Source organism: Dreissena polymorpha, chromosome 3 (assembly GCF_020536995.1).
Source record: "Dreissena polymorpha isolate Duluth1 chromosome 3, UMN_Dpol_1.0, whole genome shotgun sequence".
Classification (NCBI taxonomy): domain Eukaryota; kingdom Metazoa; phylum Mollusca; class Bivalvia; order Myida; family Dreissenidae; genus Dreissena; species Dreissena polymorpha.
The window spans coordinates 31,441,628-31,457,412 of NC_068357.1; positions in this window are offsets into that span (position 1 = coordinate 31,441,628).

Consider the following 15,785-nt stretch of genomic DNA (forward strand, 5'->3'; position numbering starts at 1 on the left):
CAGCGCCGTAAACCACACCAGTTGTGCATGTATTAAAGAACAGTCTGCAAAAATGTTTACGTTTGGCTAGTTTTATTGCGTGGCAAACGTTGCAAAATTCAATGTTTCCATACGTATGTGGTTTATTTGAATATATATGTTCTATATTTCCATTTTTGTGTGGTATAATTGCATATATATGTTGTATAAATTCATATATACATGGTAAAATCCGATATATGTATTGCATAACAAATATATGTTGTATAATTTCATATGTATGTTCGATATGTTCATATATATGTTCGAAAAGTTCATTTATGTATGCAATATTTTGATATATATGTGGTATTATTCTGATGTTTGTGTTGTATAATTTTCAAAATATTTGTGTGTTATAAACTTTCATATTTGTGTGCAATAATTCCATATGTTTGTTGTAAAATTTTCATATATATGTCCTATAATTTGCATCACGTAAAATATTTCGAACAGGCGTGAGTGAAAAGCGGAGATGGCTAAATCCGTCTTAAAGTGCTTTAAGTGGACGGAAAAGGTCTCATCAATATTAAAGCTGAAATTTCAATAATATTTTATGGGTAATTCACTTAAATAATGAGTACATTTCTGTTGTATATTGTAAAATATTCCAAACAAAACACATGAGGCCCTTTCCGTTTACTGTAAGCTCTGTCAACGGAAAGAAGCACTTCCCGCTATTCAGTCATAGCGATTTGAAACGAAGGATTTCATTGGAATGAATACTAGTTAATTGAGCACTTAGAGAGTTCGAACTTTAGTTACTTCGGCACTTGAAATTGGATACTTCGGCACTTATAGTAAGACGCTTCGGCACTTATTAAGTTTTTAAGAATTACCTAAGTTTTAAATAAATTAAATTCATTTATTTTTAAAATAATATTTTCAACATACATTGTATTGTCACCGGCACTAACGCTTCGATACTAACTTCGTTTTTACAAAACAACCTAAGCAATTAATATAGACTTGGTACATTAAGTAGGAACATACAAATAAGTCAAACACATCGAATTTTATTAAGTTTTATTTTTCTATTTTGAAATACCAAAAACAAATCATACATGGCAAAAAACAACAAAGATACACTTACTGATTAACATCGTTTAAATTGGAACAAAACAAATATGAACATTAATACTTTGTAGCGTAAAACATAATCGGATCAACATCAATGCAAAGTCATGTTGTTTGAAATATACAAAATAGTATGATATCCATGAGACACGTACATTTATGTGTATCTACAAAACTATTGGCAACTATTTAATATACAAAGGAATGTGTATCATAAACAGACATCTCAGCGTCGTCATTCAGAGATATTGTGTCGTGGTTCCGAGTTAACCTACAACATCATCACTGCGCTGCGTAGCTGGTCCGTGCACTTGGGCACACTCTCGTAGAAGACGAGAGGCGGAGATCTTACTCTCTCTATGGATGTACCTCTGCCACAGTGAAAACAGCTTCTCCCAGATGGAACTGATGGCTTTTCGTTGATTTCTTTTTATTTTCCCTTCAGACATTAGCTTGAGGTGTAGCGGGTTGTCCGTTGCCGCTTTTACAGTTCGAGGACAATTACATAGAATAGCACCGGTTCTCGTGTTGCTTACCTAGTGTTGAGACGGTTGTTCCATCCCTCACAATCGTTGTTCTTCGTAATGCTTTTCCCGAAGATTGACCAACACTCAACTGGAAAGACGCTGCTATTACTCCAGGTGTTGTAGATGTACACCATTACAGCTCCAGATGTTCATTGTTGGCCCGCTCGTCCAAGGCATCAAACACGGGGGGAATGTGCTCCGCCGGGAGAAACGGCAAAGCCATGATCTGGCGTTGGAACTGGTATACGTCATCTTTCCGATTGTATGCCGTCTAAAAAATATATATACTCATATATGATATTAAACATCAAAAGTATTTTCAACTGATATTTTTTAGTTATATATATAAATAAGTATATATATATATATATATATATATATATATATATATATATATATATATATATATATATATATATATATATATATCTCTCTATCTCTCTCTCTCTCTCTCGCGCGAGCGCGCGAGCGACGGAGAGAGCGAGCGAGCGCGCGCGAGCGCGCGAGCGCGAGAGATCCCTACCTTATCTCTCTCTCTCTCTCTCTCTCTATCTCTCTCTATCTCTCTGTCTCTCTCTATCTCTCTATCTCTCTCTCTCTCTCTATCTCTCTCTCTCTATCTATCTACCTATATATCTATCTATCTCTCTCTCTATCTCTCTCTATCTCTATCTCTATCTATCTCTCTCTCTCTCTCTATCTCTCTCTCTCTCTCTCTCGAGAGCGCGCGCGCGCGCGCGCGCGCGCGCGCGCGCGCGCGCGCGCGCGCCCTCTCTCTCGCTCTCTCTCTCGCTCTCTCGCTCTCTCTCTCTCTCTCTCTCTCTCTCTCTCTCTCTCTCTCTCTCTCTCTCTCTCTCTCTCTCTCTCTCTCTCTCTCTCTCTCTCTCTCTCTCCTGCCTTTTGCCTCCGCCGTCTCCTCTTGCCTTGCATCTGCTAAACTTTCTCTCTAATGCCTGAACGAAAAACCTGTATAAGTTTTAAACAATAATAATACCAGTGTACAACTGTTCAGGAAATCGAGAAATATTCCATGAATATTCTCGACACTCAGACCAACCAGAGGAAAACGGTTGATACTCGCTAAAACCTCTTCCGGCTGGCCCTATGATCGGCGTCATCCGATTGAAAACAAGTAAGTAATAAGGTAGATGTACCTGTTTGAAGACTCAATTTCTGCCACTTAGCGAGGCATCGGCGGCCATTTTTTTTCAAATCTGACCACGTGATTCCCCGCATTGTGTATGGCATGAAAAAAATACACACAATTTTCACAGACCAAGATTTAAAAAAACGGTTCTGCAAGTACATCGTGACTTTCCGATGCTTAGTATTCCATGTAAAACTAATAACTTAAAATTTCTTTAAAACGACCTATTTGTGTTAGCATATGGCAATCTGACAATATGATGCATGCCCTTCATCCTTACACTTATAACCATTATGTGCTACTTCTAGAATTCATAGCTATTTGTATTACACAACAAAATTCAAATGTGACTACTAGTATTCAATTGATGTCAAACATAAAAATCATTGGAAAAACATTATTTGCACGGACCTAGAATGTTATAAACTGGTTCAGTTCCTTAGTTAGCTGATCTTACGAAACATAATACATGTACTAATATCTGTACACATCTTGATTTACATAGACCTGGGCCCGTATTCACCAAACAATTGTTAGACTTAAGCCAAAGAATAAAGATTTTTTTATTGAAACATTTATTGATTTAATGCCTCCATCTAACACTGTATTATGTGAATTGGGAATAAGACATCAATTTGGGAATGAATTGTGTTTCATAAAACGTGAATAATATGCGGTTGTATATGTTGTTTTTATTTATTTTGACAAATTATAATTAAAACAGATACTTGCATATGTAATAGCATCATTAAAATTGATTTTACTTCAAAACGGATTTTTTTTTAATTTAAAAAAACAGTCCTCATGGAATGCCACGCATGGACACAGTTTAAAAACACAGTTAAAATGATCAAAATACAATCGCTGTAAATGAAAAAGTTATGGAAAATTGCTTATTAAGCTTTACTTATAGATAATATATAACAAAAATAAATGTAAATCATGAAATGAATAGTTTTGTTTGAGAAAATCACCAAAATGATGTCCATTCCCAGATTGATGTCTTATTCCCAATTCACATAATACGGTGAATCTACATCATTCTTCATGTTGAACATGTTCTTAATGACATATCACCTGTTGTAGCCTGTATATATTCAAACGCCGGATGTATTTTTGGTACTAAGTCTATTTTTATTCTTAAGTCTAAGAATTGGTTGGTGAATAGGGGCCCTGAATTGTCACTCTAATCATATAAACCCGTGTAAGTTAAAATTTACACAGACCTAAAACGTCTCACCAAACATACAAAGCAATGTAAGAGTCTCAATGAACAATGACCTTACATGTAACAAACTCCTTTGCTAACTTGTGACTTTCGAAGACAAAAGGCCAAACCTTGAATACATCTTGGAATAAATTATGCTCCCACTCAGGACGTAAAGCAACAGCTTTTCAATGGTTTTGCCTGCAGTTCATGTGCACGCACACAAATTCGAATTCTTTTCCACAATTGTAAAGCTTAAATTTGCAAATGTGATCATGGATAAAAATATGGAATTTTAGGCAATTTTATCATTGGTTTTATGGTTGTTTGAGTTATAGTATAACACTTGTCAAGTGCTAATAAGATGTATTTAAATACATGACTATCACCAGTTATTATTGATTCTTGCTTAAAGTTCCCTTTTAGCGACGGTTCTAAAATCTTTTTTTTTTAAATGCAATTAATTTTTCACAATTTCACATAAAAAAGTACATTTACAAATCACTAAAAGAAACAGTGACAACCACTCTATGTCTTGTTAAATACTTCATTAAATTAATATAAATTGTGAAATTGTTATACAATGTTTAATTATTTAGTTGTTAAAGTCATGAACTGTGTATGTATTGTATCGAGTCTTTTGACACCACTATTGTAATCCTTTTGCATTAAAATGTTTGTGCCTGTATGCATCAATAGTTTAAGTGATTAAAAAGAAGCAAAATGATGTCCATTCACAAGATTGATGTCTTATACATGTTTCTTTTATTTTTCATTTATGAAGAAACAAAGATTATTTTCAATATACTTTCCCGGTGATTTGGTTGAAGTTTAGGATAAAGTAGAGCAAATCCAATCATTTGTCTCAAAATGCAACTCCTCTGAAGCCCCCGCTGAGATTTGAACCCAGACCTCTTTCCTCTGGCATGAAAATTATTCTATTTTAAAATACAATGGCAGCTAAAGGGAAAATAAGCAATTTCTAGACTATACACCATCAACAAATATTGTATCTGTGGTATTGCTATTATGTGAAAACTTTCTTAAAGATATCTTTTCACTTACAAAACATACATCTGGGAATCTACAATACCGTACATTCCCAAACAAAAAAAAACTGAGAACAAATATGGTTAACTAATAGTCAATAAATAAGCTATTTATTGCATAGTTATTGCCAATGCAAATCACATGCAAATGAGCTAATAAATATGCAATAAATTTGCAAAAAATTGGATCAATAAATCGGCAATAAATTGTGAATAATTTAGTCATACATGATAAATGAATTGTCAATAAATAGGGTATCTAATAAATATGCAATAAATTGGCAAAAAAATGGATCAATAAATCGGCAATAAATTGTAAATAATTTATTCATACATGATAAATGAATTGTCAATAAATACGTTCAATAAACTGGCAATAAATAGAACTTAAGTACAAAGCCTATAAGCAATAAATTGACAATAAATCGGGTTAACAAGTCTGCAATAAATAGTGTTGATAAATTCTGAAAACTGAAAAAAAATCTGATGGAAATTTAAATGTAACAAAGTATTAATTTGTTCCTGTATTTTTCTTTTTAAATGTATTGGTTTGGTACAAAGATTTTTTATGCATGGGCTGTATAATAAGAAAGCGTCGTTTATGCTAATAAAAGTTCATGAACACATATTTTGAGGCCATATATATTCAGGAAAAAAGGCAATATGCCCATCATTCCACATATAATACATTACAAAGAAATATATAGCCAGTTAATGGTGGGGTATTATACAATATATTAGATATCTGGTAAGCTATAGATACAACAACATGTAGTATTGATGATGAAATCATATGGAAGTAATTGAAATAGAATATAGCATTTAATTGTCTGAGATCATACAGAATGGAGGGTATTTTTCGAAGAAAAATCAACATTCAAGCTTTATGATATGAAATTGTATATAAAATTAAATATATATTTCAAATATGTTTCAAAAATGTTATAGTTATACTCTTCAAATTAGGGGATCGAAATAAACGCAAAATGGTAGTGACCACAAAAATGTATGTAAAATTTATGTAACTATGTTTTTATCTTTAGAATATGAATTGTAGCTCTATAATTCTTATAAAGTAATGAAAACTTGCGCAGTTTTGTTTTGCGTAAATGTACATATCATGTGCCTTTATCAATATTAGTTATTTACAATTTACATATAGTAGCCTGGTCTCTTATGAATTCCACAAAGGCAGTGAATGGAGAGAAACTAACGATATGTTTCTTCTCGTAATCCTTGGCTTTGGCTGCCCAACGTTCTTGAACATTTAATGGAAGCTTGGCTAGTATAGGGGCTAAGCCAATCGAGGTATCTTAGAACGATAGAGCCGTTGAGAACTCATTGTCTTCTTTCAAGGCACGTATTTCATTCAGCAAGTCACTAAGCTCATACCATTTTTTGAGTCTTTATAGGTCAGCTGAGGGAAAGATTCAATACACCTTGTGATAGATTGGTGGACAATCTCCGCTTTTCCATAACGTTCATCCAGTCGAGACCATAGTTTCTCGCATGCTAAGACTGGATCTCTGCGGTACGATGATCTCAAGCTAACTGCAGGACTCGAAATTAACACGCGCACACTCGCAAAATGCGAGTGAAAAATACGGATTGCGAGTTAAGTTTTAAGCCACTAGTAATTTTTTGCGAGTAAAGAAATAGTGAAAAAAAGTAATATCGCTAATGTGCTCGTCTTTCTGAACGCTAAACCGTAAGTCATAGAACGTCCATATACCCGTATGCGGAAGCCCACACCTTGTATGTAGACTGGTATACTTATAGTAAAGATACGCGGATTGTATTGGTACAGAGAAAGTTGAACAGTCTACTAATTCACACGTGTTCATTGAACTTGAACAGACATGGCGTCAAAGCGAAAAATAACTAGTTTCTTTTTGCCCACAGGCGTAAATAACAATACGAAAGATAAAGCAAAGTTAACCGTTGCGTACAAAAAACGAAGTTTAATTATGTTTCCAGCAAAATTTTCGAGAATGTTTTTGAATTTGCGAGTTGGTATTAAAGCTGCTCGCAATGTTTTGCAAGTAGAAAAAAAGAGTTAAATTCGAGCCCTGATCTGCGTGCTGGGGAGAACTTGGCCACTTCACAGCCAAATCCATTTCCTCAGAAGCGCTTGTATCCATCTCGAACATCACGTTCTTGAAATTTGTTTTCCGCCTTGTCACTAAATATAGTCAGTCGCGAGAGAGCCACGTCTTTTTTATAAGGAGGAATTTGCACAGATTTTCTCCAATATAAGTGTCAGATACTGTTAGATTTTTTGTGGATTTCTTGATGTAATCTTGAACTAGATTGTCAGGTTTTACAAAAGTTTGCAATTTGAATTGAAAGTCTGGTGCAACATGACTTTCCGACCCATCAGAGCCTCATGCTCATCATGCTCTTGTAGTACCTTTATTTTTGCAGCCGCGGCTTCAAAAGCTTTTTGCCGAGAAAGAACTTGAAAAATCGCTTCTGATTCTGCCTTTTGTTTCAAAAGAGCTGTTTCCTGTTGAGTATATTTCTGTTTTATCTTTGCAGATTCGGCTTCTGCTTGTTTCAATGCGATGAGTTCACTGAACTTCACTCCAACAGCTAGTATCTCGAACAGTGTGTCTTAATTCACACCACCATAAACAGAGTTTGGCTTCATGCTTAACATGACTTTTTTCTTAATATTTATTGTTTAATTTGGTTAATCTTTTCCAGCGCGTGTAACTTTGCTGTAGCAACGGGTCTGTATAGTGAGAGCCAATAATTCTTTAAGACTTGCTTCACTTTACACATATTTTAAGTACACTTCAAATGCGTCTTTTACTTTTACGTAACTTTCATAGGTTTCTTGTAATTGCTGTTCAATCAGGTTAATTTCACCAACATAACTCTCATAAGTTAAACTTCTTACTTAATTTGTCCAAACTTTCAGCCACATTGTGCCATGAAGCAGAACAGCGCTTCCTAAAGTCATCAATTCTCTCTTCATAAAGAGCCATTCCTTATACAGATAACAGACATTTACGCTGTGTTGACATACAATTAACTTTCTAAAGCCGGTTTAAATACAGATGAGACTTGAGTGTGACCATTTTGAACGTGGATTTAGTTCGATGTCCAGCACCCGTCATCTCCATCTGCTACTAGCAAAGTGTAGGTCAATTTACTATTCTAGCTGTTCCGGAAACAGATAGCGAACTGATTGTGTCGAAAAAGAATACTGTATGTGGTGGTATTCAGTTTTTATTCTTAGATTCAACTTGATGTATGTGGTAAATTGCTGCAAAACAAAATATAAGAAATTCAGTTCTGCAGTAAATTAAGTATCAAACATACAAAGAAAATGGTGTATTGTTATAAAAAAAAATACTTAAAATGACTGAAAAAAGGTTAAACATATAGCCTTTACCTAATTAATAAACAATGACATAGTTACGAAAGAAAAGCTTTGGAAGTTACCCTAACATTTAGGACATATAGCCTCAACTGGGTCGAAATGGTAGGTACGACGTAATTTGGGTACGAATAGCATTTACTGAAAAACCCTGAATGAATGAATATACCTCAAAAATAATTACTGCCTTTACAAAATACAAGTTACATAGCATTGATAACATGTGGAAACTTACACCATTCGGGGCTATAAACCGGTATAAACGTCTTAAGAAATGCCGAAATAGCAATGGCGGCAAACGCTTCAAACATTTGTAGGTGAACAAACACTGATATATCCAAGGGAAGTAAGCAGCGCAATATTAGACGGTTACATATGATCGATATAGCCAGCGCACAGGTTTTGTTAAAACTGTATACAAATTGCTAGAATAATGTGTTTGTTTCTCATTGACTGTGTTTTGTTGTTTGAAAAAACATTTTTAAAAGGATAAAAAACAAACAAAGAAATGTTCATTTACATAGAAAAACAAATTTTGCTTTCGTGTTCGCTGGATCGTCTGCACTGAGCAAGGTATAGCGTCCATGACCTTAATTTATGGAAGACATAACTGCAAATATCTTTGATCTTCATCAGTTTTTTTGCCCAAAATTATATATTTAAATTAGTATTGAATTCATTATTTATGAAGATGGCTGGTCTTCTGATAAACAAGAATTGTAATCAGGCTTATTGTATAAATTAATCATGTTAAAATTGAAAGAAACCAGCTTTTTATGGCTTTGTAATTTTAAATTAAATCTACCAATTTATCGCTACTTACAAATAATGTTTGAAATTAGCAGGAAACGATTTTCATTGCGCAAATATAATGATCATGAATTAAAAATGTACAAGGCATATATTTAAGTATAAAGAATAGGCAATAACTATTGCTCAATTTTTTCTATCTATAATGAATAGGCAATACATAGTGCTTGATTTATTTCTATTTTTAATGAATTGGCAATAAATAATGCTCTATTTCTTATGATCCATAATGAATTGGCAATAAATAGTGCTTGTCTTATTTCTATCTATAGTGAATTGGCAATAAATAGTACTAAACATTTTTCTGTTACAATGGATTGGCAATAAAGAGTACTCTATGTGTTTTCTTTCTCAAATAAATTGTACAGAAATCGGGCCTTAATAATGAGTTGACAACAAATAGGGTTGGGGCTTTCACTGAAGAAACCAATTTATTGCTTATTCATTAAATGAATTGTCAATAAAAGGGGCTAATAAATTGTATTTCTCAGATTTATTACCAATTTATTGACAATTTTGGTACAATTTGCTAAAGGTTTTTTTTGTTTGGGTTACGGTTTAAGTTTAGATTTGTATTGTTTTGAGTTATTCAATGTTCACGTGCGGTATTTTCAAGTACATGTTTTATTGTATGCTTATTTAACTGTACTGCCAAAAAAAATGTGTTTTATACCGTAATTAAACTCTAAAACGATGGTATGGTTTTGTTTTTCTCTGTTGATGTCCTTATAAATGTGCCACCATTTTAAGCAACTGGTTCTTATATCATTTTTTTTTAAATAATGTCAATTATGTTAACTGTTTGAATACAAAACTTGAAATAGCAAAAGACTGAAACACCAATATAATTACAGAAATCTTGTAAGACACAAATGAAATAGTTTTCCAATCTCAGTCTGCGAACAGTTCTAATGAAAAATATACATTTACTTGTATCAAACCTTTTGAGTTCAAGTAAAACTGTGTAATAATTTAATTGAAGAGAGAAATTTCCTGTTACATTAAGATCAGATTGACTATCAATAAAGGGGTCAAATGTTCGCTACTTTCATGGGTTGGGGTAATGTAACAACGACGATGTTACTGTGAATGCTATGTAACGAAACTGCTCTTTCTATTTCGTTTGTTTGTTTAATTTAGAGTAACGACTTCTTGGTGTTTGTTGTTGTGTGAGAGGTAGGAGTAGGAGCTTGACTGCAACGCCTAAATGAAACACATTTATTCAAACTAGTATTTAGCAGTCATACAATCATGCATACAAAAATCAAAAATACAATTTAACACATATACATCTACATTGGGAATTAGTCAAATTTAAGTAAGAGCTACTCGCTTTGAAAGTAATTATTAATTAACTAAACTTTAACAAACATAATTATTAAATTGAGAAAAATTAACTGAATTAACTCTATTGCATTGAAATATAAAAACATCTCAGCCCTAAATCTACATTAAATAAAATAAATCAAAGAAAGTAAATTTGGTTTCTTATCTGCAACGTGAAAATGAAACACATTTATTCAAACTAGTATTACGCAGTGAAGATGTAGTAACTGTCACCACCTTAAATACTAGTTGTGTGATTGAAAAGATTATTTGGCGTTACCAGGTGATTATTGAAAGTGAATACAGAAAACATTTGTTGTCAAAACAAACCAATAGTAAACAGGGCTATTAAAAAGGAATCTAAGATTAAGACGTGATACATATTGCATAATTCAGATGTGTGTTGATTGGCAAGGAATTGACCAATACCATATTGACACTTATAAACAAGCTTAAAGGGTAAATTCCATGTAGCAATTTAAGCCTGTCATGTAAATACTTGTTCTGGATTAAAACATGTTGTTTTTTTAAGAGAAATAAAACATATTATAATGGAAGAACTGAATGTTTTACTTTGGAAAACAATGCCTATAATGCTATTAAATATTGACTTATATATCATAAACGTTCACAAAACTGGCAATAAGGCTCTGTCTTTTTTCTATTTGTGTACGTCTGGTATACGGAAAGGTAGACAATCTTATAATGTCTGACTAAAATACATTCATAACAAGTCTCATAAAATTAACTGGCATATCCAGTGTAAAAGTCCTATCACTTGTTCCACACAAACATTGGTTTGTCACCTATGCATGTTGGAGTACATCTACCATGAAGCTTAGATAGTCACTGACAAAAGTTAGCAACCTAACCATTCCTGTAGAATTCTTGGATGTTACAAGACCATAGATCATTGTTTGTAATATAATATTCCATAATTCCTCAGAAAATGGTCCTTACTATAATCAGAATCATAGCACATGTAGAACGCAAATTATTATACCAGACTACAATTATCAGAGTAAAGAAAATGTAATGATCTTTAACTTTGGTTAACAAATTTAATGTCAAGGACACCTACCATTTAACTGACAATACCTCAAAACAATACTCGAAATTAAATGCTGTAAATTTAAATGCACAAAAACATAATATTTACACAAAATTTTATTTTTGTCTTTTTATATATTTTGTGTTTCAAACTATTAACATTTTCCATACATTACTAACTTCGTCTATCATATCTTTTTCTATTTTTGTGGAATTTTACACTTTTTTTCAATTATAAGATACACCATATTATTGATAATTGAACTTAATGATCATTTTGAAAAATTTCCCAAGTAAACCCTTCAGTTGGTCAAATTTCTCATACAAGCCAATGTCAAAACTGGGCCTACCTTGGGTCATTTTGTTGTCTGCTTTTCCTTGAAAGGACTGGCACTGGCACTGGTCACTCGATTCACCTGGCATTGTTAGTCATGGTCACTGAATTGACTGGCACTGGTCACTGAAATTAATTTGGAATGAATTGGAATGAATCTGGTAACTGGAATCGTCAGGCACTCACGGGCTCTGGTCACTAAAGCGTTCGACTGGATGCACTGGTTTCTTCATGTTTCTACTCATCAGTGTAATTTTGGTAATGCTCATCTGAAATTTAAGGGATGTGAAAGGACAGTAACCACTAATGCTTGATTGGTCATTGTCATGGTAATATGCCCTTAAGTATACTACAATCTAACCGGGTAACGGAAAATATATTTAAAAGTACCACAGAGTATGGCGGGTGCCTTTTAGAGTATTTCCAGTTCCAAAGGTGCATTGTAGTATACTTAAAGAGTATGCGGGTACTTTTAAGTAGTACCTGAGCTGACAAAACATGATTGAGAAAACCAAGATTGGTCATTGTCGTATTAGGTGCTAGTTGAATGTATTCCCTCGGGTACTCTTAAGAATACTACCCCGTGAACGACAACGACCAATTTAGCAACACTAACAGTATCAACAGGATCTTGATTATAGTGTGATAAGGAGGATGTTTAATCATCCAAAGTATGGTTTTCTTCACAGGCATACTTCACTGTTTAAGTTTGTAATATATTTAAATCAATCACCTGGGAGCACTTTTTGTCCAGGGTTTACATTAATTTTGTCAGAGGTAAAAGTACTAAAACACATGTGTGTATGGATGTCGGATGGCGGCTTAAAGTTTAAGGAGGAGTGAAGTATGTATGGGTAATATATCTCAGTTGGTAGATCACCGTGTTTGTGTTCAAACTGTCATGGGTTTGAGCTGATGAACTTTTCCTCCAAGGTTTACTTCAGCTTATTTATGAAATTATCACTGTAGCACAGTGTTCATACATGCATGTACTTTTCTGAACCATATTATGTCAGAATCTATGGAAAAATAATCATCAAGTCTACATGATGATACTTAAATATTTTGACATTAAACAGACACCAACCGGTCCGTGAATAATGTTCAATACTAGACATAAGCCTTCTACTACTAAGTTCTAAGCTACTAGCGATAGTCATAATATTTAGACCATACTAAAATTACTATCAGATTTGATCACATCTAACCATGAATTTAAAGTTGTTAAATGTAAAATAGTAAAATGCTCTTCCCATATACAACTACCAAAATTAAAATGAGGTCCCTTTATTTGTTCAATAAATTCAACAAACGTACCGTCGCCTTTCTCTAAAAACACATTTGCTGTCGAGCAATTCACTAGCTCACTCAATTTGTACATTTGTTTGCATAAGCGAATTGGGCATAATTAAATGATTCCATCTGCGTAAATTGGCAATAAAATAGTTCTAAATAGATGCATACAAATTACCAGGTTTTAGTTTGATGTATCGTTAATAAAAATTGCTATTTCATTGTTTTATGCCGTTAATCCTATGTTTTCAATTAAATAAACTTTGAATTTGTTTGTTCGGTTTAAACAAAATTATTATTGCAGTTTTTTTTCCAATGGCTGCTGAGCCCTATGCAGATGTGTATGTGAGAGCAAGGAACGACATCTCTGCCTGGATATTGTTGCGAACCGCGTCTGTCATAATGCGTCAGCACACTGATTGGGCATGCGCAGCACATAACTCATTTAAGGACAACTTAACCAGTTGTGGAATAGACTTTAGTTAAAAGCTTCAGCACATTGCATGGTAAGCTTATTTACCAGGCAGGTACATGTAGTCAATACTAGTCATTTGAATTTCCATCATTCAAGAAGTGGCTTTCAGCACATAAATATCACTTTTCAATTGAGGAAATCAACCAGAAGTTACAAAAAGCAAATTATTTAAAATAAACTCAGAAAATCTGCAACTGTATGCTAAAATCTTTAATTCGTGCATTATATTAAAAAAAATGACCATGACCAATGAAAATCACTTTAATTATAAAGTTTTTGTCAAACTTTTAATTGCTTATCTGGAAAATACAAGTATAAATTACTTAGTAAAAGGGTTTTATAGTTTTAAATACGCTGATGATATCGAAGTCTAAGTGGTGTTTTGGAAGCATAGCTTTTGCTCTTAGAAGTCTTGAGTTGAATGATTTTAAGTGTTTTTTTTTAATTCAACTTTTTTCTTGCTTTTATAGATATATATATTTGTTTTAATATAACATTGTTGTAAGTAAAAATATGATATTTTTTAAATACCAAAATCTGCGAACAAGTCCTTTAAGCCCCTTTCTTGCTGTTGGAAACATAATGCCCATTGTTACATATGCAATATTATAAAGAATTTTGTAACGAAGTGAATGTGAGACAATAGCTAAAACGCAATTTTCATAATTTATATATCCACTGCATTTTCATTGAAAACATTTAACTACAATGAGTCCAGTCTGTAAAGACACTAAGGTTTCTGTAAAACGATTAGATGTCCTTTCAACCAAATATGTTTGAAACACTTGGGGTGGAGCCCGGATTTGGAGTGATGCCTGTCAATGCTGAAGTTCAACTGCCCCGATGGAGATACTTCTGGTGGTTGAACTGCGCAAAGAATATCAAATATGTAACCATTGTGAAATAGGCAACTATTATATCAAAGAGTTGTATCAGAAATAAGCTTGTGTGGTTCTATGGGCTGACATAGGTAACCACATCATTTACTAAAATATTACTCTTTTTTATAAAAGTAGTAATGTGTTAAAATACACATTTTTTAAAGAATTAATTTGATGATAAAATTTTAGTGTAATCATGTGTGTTTAAACTGAGAGAAATCTATTCATATAATAAGCGAGAATTACTCTTCATGCACATGGTTATTACTAATTTGACAAGCAGCATTCACTATGGTCATAACAAGATTGCGTTATATATTTTTTTATATACACAATTTGAATTTACAGAATCACTTTCATGTATAAAGTATTGTTTGAAACATTATGACCTACACAACTGGATTATGTGAATGAGATGTCATCACCGCAATGTCACCCGGGTAACTTGGACCACGCACTCCCTCAATCATGATCTAAACATGTTACAAAAAGTCCCAAAACACATACAGGAAATCTTAAGTAGGAAAAGTTTTTGTACACAACAACTCGCATATTTATGAACTACTGACATGCGAAGTATTATGTCTTTGTATCACATATCTTTACATTACTTGTTGATGTTTGGATTCAACTGTCTTAAAAAGCATTCCTCCATGTTTTTAAAATAACACAAGTATGCTGTTTCTCTCAATATATTTTTTTATGAAAAAAATCAACAAAATTTAATTTTTCAAAACCTTTTAAATGGCTCCAGGAAAAGTATGACACCTGTAATTTTTGTTTACAGCGCACATTTTTTTACAATATAGATCTAATTAAATGTAAAAGTACTAAAACTACAATATGCATATCTGAACTGTTTGAAGCCTCTTTTTCTGAATATTCCGCCACTTGAGAATTAAAATTGAATTTTTATACTAAATGTACACAACTTTAAAACAAGAGAAACATTAAGTTTGAAATTAAATGACTTTTTAACAAAAAAAGGCAAAAATATCGTACAGATGAAATATTCTCTTAGTAACAGACTGGCTCTAGGAAGGCACCCTAACAACATTGATTAATTATATATTTCTAATCAATATGTCCAGTTATCATTTGGATATGCAAACACTTAAACTGATTTTGCTAATTTTTTATAAACATTTTACTTTTTCAAAACAAAATCTAAAACTCACAGGTTTTAAACCCAAAACAATAGGTGAA